The sequence below is a fragment of the Eucalyptus grandis genome, chromosome 5, assembly GCF_016545825.1.
Source record: "Eucalyptus grandis isolate ANBG69807.140 chromosome 5, ASM1654582v1, whole genome shotgun sequence".
Lineage (NCBI taxonomy): Eukaryota > Viridiplantae > Streptophyta > Magnoliopsida > Myrtales > Myrtaceae > Eucalyptus > Eucalyptus grandis.
In genome coordinates, this window is record NC_052616.1 from 14,705,386 (window position 1) to 14,712,980 (window position 7,595).

The following is a 7,595-nucleotide window of genomic DNA, read 5'->3' on the forward strand; positions in this document are numbered from 1 at the left end:
CAAAGTTATCCAAATCTGTAGGAAAGTTTTGTCACCATAAAAAGGGGGGAGATTGTTGGAGAAATCTTCCTGGAGTATTTTGAAGCTGACAAAACGTTTCCATCAGTATAGTTTGAAGATTTGCAGACTCTACTATTTAAAGTCTGAAGACCTCCAGACTGCTAGACTCAAGACTCAAAGTCTATTATCATTGACAGTTTCTAATCCGTCGAAAAAATGGCTATCCATGACTGGATGTTTCGTTAAGGATTTGACCTTATCGACTGGAGAAGATCTCTTGGCTGGATATGACATAACGTAATCCTTTATTGATTCAAAGATTGAGGATCCGATAATTGGCGAAGTATACTTGAAAGGTTCTACTTATGGAAACCAAGATCCTAATTGTATGGGCGAGCATGATTGATGGGCTATCGACATGTTCCTTAAATAGCTCGAATGATCTTCCTAATTGATTCTGTCCAACGGGAAGATTGGAAAAATTCCTTTGGTAAGTGCCAACGGGTATGATGGCATAAAGGAGTATATAAGGAAGACGTTTCAGTTGTTCGAGTGTGTGCGCGATAGAAGAATTCAAAAGTCTGAAGCTCCTTGTTCTTAGTCAATTCATTTTCTGAGCAAAATCTTATACATAAAAGAGAGTTCATATTCTTGAGAAACCTTAAGGAAGTGTGGTAGAGTATCTACACTATGGAATCAAGGAGAGCCTTGCTGTAACATTTCTTTTGTTCATAGTGAAATCCAGCTGGTGAGTTGTTAGTGCGGAAGAGTGGACGTAGGCTTGGAATAAGCCGAACCACTATAATTTATGTGTTCATTTTCTCTTCCCTACTCTCCACTTTACTTTGATCATAATTCGCTTTGTTAACGAAAGGAGAACTTCCTCTCTATTGTCTGCTTAGTATTGCTCTCTTATCTTGAGAAAATATTTTTACACCTATTCACCCCCTCTAGGTGTTTATACTAGCTATCACAGATCTTTTCTTACTGAGTGACTCTAGATTCTTAGACCTGGTCTTCACTCGATTAACTTTAATCAACATTGGTGATTAAGTATAGAACCAACCCATATACCTCATTATTAGAGAGACTTAGTCCATTCCCAATTAATTAAAAATTCCACTCCCCACTGTCCTTTGAATTGGTCCGTTATGTCATGCCCCGATCCTCAGGGACGCGCCCATCCTTCTACTTCGTCGATTTTTAAAGTGTGATATCCCAGGACTAAGTATCGCCGACTCTTTCTTTTTATTATGCAAGCGGAAGCAGTTATAAATCCCCAGACAATAAAATAATGGGATAGAAAAGCAGGCCATATTTTTCATATTGAAATTCACAACTACACCTTTATTAACAGCACAAATCCTAGTATATTTACAATACTATTCACAGCATACTTGTCTCGCACCTATCTACACTAAGACAGGGTTTACAAAAGGCATGGGATCTCAATCCACATTCGGGTTGTACTCAAGATCCCTCTCTGGATCCTCTTCTGCTTAAAAAATCTTTCTCCTTCTCAGGTTTTACATCAGTGCTCTCCTTCTTAAGTTCCTCCTCCTTGGCTCCCTCTCAGGGTCCTGAAATGATTATTCAATAACCAATGAGACCACGTCTCAGCGGGTTCAATAAGACCACGTCTCAGCGAGTTCTACCCCCTTAAGACTCGATTAGTAAGGCAATACACTACTCGGTTGCCTAAGCACAGTACGAGTCAGAGGACTTACCTTGGCCTCGGATTCCATCTGCATATTAGTACAGTTTAATAGGTACTCACACAGTCACATCACCGATCGAAGCATCGATCAAATCGACCTAGTCAATTACATGATAGTCTTACCCTTTCTAGGTCATTCATCCCACACCAAGCAATTCCTTAGATTTAGTGGCTTTATGGTCCCACCCGACCCTCTCATGATCTAGTGGCTTTATGGTGTCACCCGACCCTTTCGAGATTCAATTTAGGAATAAATCTTAAATTCACTCCTAAATTACTTTAGCACCAAATCAAGCTCAAATAAATAAATGGACAGCACCACGACAATCAGCACGAAATTCTGGTCATTGACCATCCCGGATGAATTTCCGGAAAAATAATTAATTGAATAATTAAATTTGGAAATTAAATAAATAATTATAAAAATCCAATTTAGGCCCCTAATGCCTTATTGGAAGCCGAGATGAGCCCGGAAAATTACCGAGACTCGTTCAATAATTAACATGGCGTGCCTACTTGCTAATGTCTATTTCTAACCACCTAATATGTATCATTAAGTCTCTCATTTAAGTTATCTAAATTAATCTAATCACCTAATTGTATTTAATTAAGTCTAACCAACCCTAAGTATAATTAGCAAACTAAGAAAGCGTTAGTGAGTAAAACTCACTTGGTAAAAGTAGAGAACGAATCACCGCGACAACGGCCGAAATCAGGCTTTCGACGAACTTGGACCGGGCCAAGAAATCTTGCAAGCCCGCAGAAATTATGGGCTTCAAGACTGGGCTTACTTTAGACTGGGCTTGCAAAGTGGGTTGCTGGACCTCATTGATTTGGGCTTCAAGTGACTAAAATAAAGTTGAATTGGGCTTGACCTCTTTGCTGGGCCGAAATCGCCTGAAGATGGGCTGAGTTGGCTACTGGTTTGCGTGGGTTGAACGTGTAAAAATGCTGGCTCGAATTCTAGCGGCTGCTGGGCCAAACAAGAATAACTTGCTGGGCTTCATTTTGGTTCGGTCGACTGATCCACAAGCGGAGGGGAGAGAAATCACGCGAATAGCTTGCTTCGGTTGGTTGCAACACGGAAGACACGACGAAGACGTTGGATGCATACGGCTTCACTGGGCGCACGAAGGAGCTACAGGTCAACCAAAGGCTTCGTGGCTTGCGGTTGTCAACTGTAGGAATTGATGAAGGCTGATGTGTGGCGCGGTTGCTGCTTCGCTAGCTCAATGTGGAAGCGGTTGCATGGAATGGAGCTGCACGTAAACAACCGGCAGAGGAAATCACAACTTTGACTAGTGGGCTCCAAGGCGCGGACGTGTGGCGCTGCAGCTTCGGCTTCGCCTAGCTTCGATCAACAAGATGGAGCTGGAGTTGACCCGTGAAGATGCGTTGGCAACCAAGAAGCGAATGAAGAGGAGTCACGGGCAGATGGAGTTCTTCGATGTTGGGGATGGGGACGCTCGGACGCCTGGCAGCAGTTTCATCTCAGAAGCAATTTCGGTGGAGGGTGTGCGACCGCTTCCTGCGAAAGAGATTTGAAAGCAAATGCAGAAATAACGAGCAGATGGGGGAGGTTTCGCATGAGCAAGAAGCCAAGGAGGGGCCCAAAATTATGAAATCTTAGCCTGTGCCTTAATTGCTTGTCCCTACTTTTTGCCTTCAAGCTTATCTTTTAGTCTCCATTACTTTCTACCAAATTAAATCCCACAACTAATTCAAAATGAACCAAAAATTGCTGTCCAAGCATAATTCCAAATTTCATTTAATTTAGCTTCAATTCATCACTCAATTCCCCAAATTGAGGCCCGATTTCGTCAAAGCAAAATCCCATATCATTTCTGTCAGTCCCCAACACTCAAAGGCTCAGCTTGGAAGTCGAAAAATCTCCTCAATTCAACCGATTTGAATTTCCGTTGATTTTCCGCGACGTTCGAACCGATTTTCTGTAAAAATCTCGGAATCTCAAAAAAATCTACTGAGACTGAGTCGACACTCCTAGAATTTATTGTGACATGGCCGAAACTTCAATTTCTGAAATGGACTTGAATTGGTGGTTAATTTTCATTTGGCGCGTTTTTAGCATGACCTAGACTATTGGGTAGTTTTCAAAACTTTTTAAGGCAAATGACCCGTGGTTGATTTTCTTCGAACCACTATGAACCCATTCGACTCAATGGCGGCTCTCAATTGTCATAAAAATCTCGAGGATTCAAATACGGACACAGGGTACCAAAACGACAGTAAAATCATATTAATGTCAGTCGATGAGAATTTTCCAATATAGTGGAGTCACCCACGATCAGCCACACATCTCAGTCGACCAGACCTATCTTTGGTCTTAAATCGATTTTTAACCGTGCTGCAATGGCCGCTAAAGATGAGCACGGTTGAGAAGCCGATTCCTGATCGAATTCTCAAGTTTATTACCCTAAAATTCTTAATTACTTACCCAGACAATCTAGTTATCTCAAGAGTGATCGGCTCTGAAAATAGCCCTATAAACGCGTCAACGAAATGCCCGATTAATTTAGTAGAAAACAGGTTGAGAAATTCAGGATGTCACAACTCTTCCCTTCTTATAAAAATTTCGTCCTTGAAATTTAAACCTTACAAGACTTGATCAAAAAGGTGGGGGTACAATTCTCTCATTGACATATCAGTTTCCCATGTCGCTCTTTCTGTATCGTGGTGTTGCCAATGGAATGGTCTTTGTACGCAAAACTTGCTCTTTGCGATCGACAATCTGGATTGATCTTTCGACGTATGACACACGGTTATCCACGTCCAATTCCTCGAAATTGAGCATGTGGATCGGGTCAAACTCGTACTTCCTTAACATCGACACATGAAAGACGTCATGCACTTACGTCAATCTTGGCAGCAATGCAAGACGATACACTAAGGTCCCGATTCTATCAAGAATCTCAAACGGATCTACGTACCTCAGACTCAGTTTGCCTTTCTTACCAAAGCGCGAAGTTCTTCTCATTGGTGACACTTTCAGAAAAATGTGATCACCAACTTGGAATTCCAAAGACCTCCGGCTTATCTGCGTAACTTTTTTGTCTGCTTTGCGCTGTCTTTAATCTGTCTCTGATCACTGCCACGGCATCTACTGACTGCCGAAGCAACTTTGAGCCTGTTATCTTCCTTTCCCTAACTTCATCCCAACACACTGGAGTTTTGCACGCTCTGCCATACAACGCTTCGAATGGAGCCATCTGGATACTTTGTTGGTAACTATTGTTGTAGGCGAATTCTACCAGATGAAGTTGATCTTCCTAACTTCCTTTGAAGTCTATTACACAAGCTCTCAACATGTCCTCGAGAGTCTGAATTGTCCTCTTAGACTGGCCATCCGTCTGAAGATGATATGCCGTATTGTACTGAAGCTTTGTACCAAGAGCATTTTGCAAGCTCTTCCAAAAGGCTGCAGTAAACCTCGGGTCTCTGTCTGAGGTTATCGTAACTAGACTCCATGCATTCGAACTACCTGACGCATGTACAGGTCTACGTGTCTATCTAGACTGAGGTCCTTTCAAATTGCAATGAAGTGAGTCGACTTTGTCAGTCTGTTGACCACCACCCATATCGAATCATTCCCTCTCTGACTTCTTGGTAGTCCAATCACGAAGTCCATCGTGATATGCTCCCATTTCCATTTTGGGATCGCGAGAGGTTGCAGAAGTCCTCCCGGCTTGCAATGCTAAGCTTTTACTTGTTGACATGTCAAACACTTGGCCACATGTTTGGCGATATCCGCCTTCATACCTAACCACCAATAGTGTTAACGCAGATTCTGATACATCTTAGTGCTTCCAAGATGAATGTTGTAACTGCTATGATGTGCTTCAGATAAAATTTCTTCTCTAAGCTCTACATTGCCAGGTACAACCAATCGTCCTTGGAATCTTAGTATCCCGTCATCAGCGATATGAAAATCAACCTTTCTTTTCTCTATGTCTTCCTGAAGAATTCTCTGTACATCTGGGTCTGTCGGTTGGAGTTGTTTGATTCTAACCTAGACATCTGGTTCAATTCTGAGGGTGGCCATAAAACTTGAAAGGTGGCCTACCTCAAATTTGAATACCGAATCCCGAGCTCTCTCGATTAAGTTCCACTCCTTAATCAGTACTTGAGTCACTAAAGACTTTTGACTTAAAGCATCGGTGACCTTGTTCGCCTTTCCTAGGTGATATAAAATATCACATTCGTAATCTTTCAGCAACTCCATCCATCTGCACTGTCTCATGTTCAATTCCTTCTGAGAGAACAAATACTTGAGACTCTGATGGTCCGTGAAGATTTGAAACTTTTCCCCGCACAAGTAGTGCCTCCAAATCTTCAATGCAAATATGATGGCTGCAAGTTCTAAGTCATGCGTCGGATAGTTCAATTCATGAGGTCTCAACTGGCAGGAGGCGTATGCAACAACCCTATCATGTTGCATCAGCACGCAATCTAGTCCTTTGAATGACGCATCACTATAGATCTCGAATCCTCCGAGGCCAGATGGAATTGTCAGCACAAATGCAGTAGTCAGCTTTTCCTTTAGATCTTGAAAACTATGCTTGCACTTGTTTGATCATACAAATTTCTCTTCTTTCTTCGTGAGCTTAGTTAGAGGTGATGTTAACACTGAGCAACCTTCTACAAACCGTCTGTAATAACCTGCCAATCCCAGAAAACTTCTTATTTCTATCACTAATGTCGGTCTCTGCCAATTGATCACGGCTTCTATCTTGCTCGGGTCGACGGAGATTCTTTCTCTGGAAATCACATGACCTAAGAACGCCACACGAGTAAACCAAAACTCACATTTGCTAAACTTAGCATACAACTGATGCGTCCTTAAAGTTTGGAGCACTAATCTCAGATGATTCTCATGCTCCTCATCACTTCTTGAATAAACCAAGATATCATCAATAAACACTATCACAAACTGATCCAGATATTCCTTGAACACTATGTTCATCAAATCCATAAAGGTAGCTGGAGCATTTGTCAACCCGAATGGCATCACTGTAAACTCATAGTGACCATGCCGAGTACAAAATGCTGACTTAGGAATGTCATTTTTCCTAATTCTTAGCTGATGGTATCATGTTTATAAGTCAATCTTTGAGAATATTGACGCTCCTTGAAGTTGATCAAATAGATCATCGATCCTTGGGAGGGGATACTTATTCTTAATGGTTACTGGTTGAGTTGTCGGTAGTCGATGCACAAGCGCAATGATCCATCTTTCTTCTTAACAAATAGAACTGGTGCTCCTCAAGGTGATGCACTAGGACGAATAAATCCCTTGTCCAATAATTCTTGCATCTGCACCTTCAGTTCTTTCAACTCTGATAATGCCATTCTATAAAGCGCCTTTGAGATTGGTTCTGTCCCTAGTGCTAATTCAATTATAAACTCAATCTCTCTTTCTGGTGGTAATCCTGGCAATTCTTTTGGAAAGACATCTTGGAATTCTTGCACGCTTGAAATATCCTCCACTTTCAGTTCCTCAACTGTCATGTCCACGACAGTTACTAGGTATCCTCGGCAACCCTCGTCTAACAAACGAGTTGTCTCTTGTGATGAGATCAGGACAATCGAGGGTCCTCCTCGATTCTCGACAAACTCGAAGCTCTTACCCTCTAACGAGTCAAACTGAATCGCTTTACGATAACAGTCCATTTTAGCTCGTTGCTTGGTGAGCCAGTCCATGCATTAAATCAAAGTCATACATGGCTAGGACTAAAAGATATATCTTCCCCACTCGCTCACCAATCACTAACTTGCACCCCGAACAAACCAAAGCAGCAATAACTTTATCTTTCAAGGGAGTAGATATGCACATGGTTGACTCTAATAATATAGGATTGAC